General features: G+C 46.0%; 1 pseudogene; it reads right to left on the minus strand.

Moving 5' to 3' along the window:
* Positions 1–233: 233 nt before the first annotated feature.
* LOC105707779 (large ribosomal subunit protein uL16-like) lies at positions 234–875 on the minus strand (annotated as a pseudogene).
* Between the last annotated feature and the right edge of the window lie 250 nt (positions 876–1,125).

Consider the following 1,125-nt stretch of genomic DNA (forward strand, 5'->3'; position numbering starts at 1 on the left):
ACACTTGGCCAAAACTCTATTAGGTCCAGATGCAAACTCAGCTTTTATAATTAGCCTATCCAAAGCCTCTGTTGTATGTGGCTTCTTTTTATTCTTAAGTTTTGAATTATGCTTCACCCAGTATTGAGTACAGAATGCCCTGTAAATGCTAACTAACATTATTATTATTTTCTTTTTGGACAGGAAGTAAATTTATTGGTTCATACTACAAGGGGGCAGCACAGTGGAAGCCCTCATGAGTGCAGGGCCCGCCACATGTCCAGAGGGCCACGATTGGGGATGTACTTAACCCCACAGCCATCTGGGATGAGCCGCTTCTCAGCCACCATGTCTTCAAATTCATCCACATTGAACTTGGTGAAGCCCCACTTCTTTGAGATGTGGATCTTCTGGCGGCCAGGGAACTTGAACTTGGCCCTGTGCAGGGTTCAGTCACATGCTCCTTGTTCTGCAGCTTGGTGAGGATGGACATGATCACTTGGCCAATGCGAACCCCGGCCACAGCACCCTGGGGCTTTCCAAGGGCACCTCGCACACCTGTTTGGAGCCTGTCAGCCCCGGCACAGGATAATATCTCGTTGATGTGGATGACGTGGAAGGGGTGGAGCTGCACTTGGATATGAAAGTCATCTTTGCCACAACTTTTCACCATGTACTTATTGGCACAAATTCGGGCAGCCTCCAGGGCCTCAGAGAAGAGCGGCTCATATTCCTCTGACACCATGTGGCAACAGTGGAAACTCATCCACTTTTGCCTCCTTCTGCCCCAGGTCAAAGATGCGAATCTTGGCATCAGAAACACCTTGGCAGAAGCGAGACTTTGGATACAGCTTGTTCTTACAATACCAGTAACAACGGGCGGAGCAGTGGCCCATGGGAACCCCAGGATCTTCAGTGGCGCACCAGAGGAAAAGAGCGCTAACTAACATTATTATAGATTCTAAGCTCCTTGAAAGTAGAAACTATGTCTTTTTCCATCTTTTTTTTATGTCAGTACAGTGCTTTACATGGTATTTGGTACCCAGAAAGACCTCAGTTAACATTACTTGAGTGTAATTAGCAGTTGTAATTTGTAATACATGAAGAGCTTGTACATTCATCCTCTTATTTTCAAAATCATACTGT

This window comes from Aotus nancymaae, unplaced genomic scaffold (genome assembly GCF_030222135.1).
Source record: "Aotus nancymaae isolate 86718 unplaced genomic scaffold, 86718_ANA_hifiasm-v0.15.2.pri h1tg000057l, whole genome shotgun sequence".
NCBI lineage: Eukaryota > Metazoa > Chordata > Mammalia > Primates > Aotidae > Aotus > Aotus nancymaae.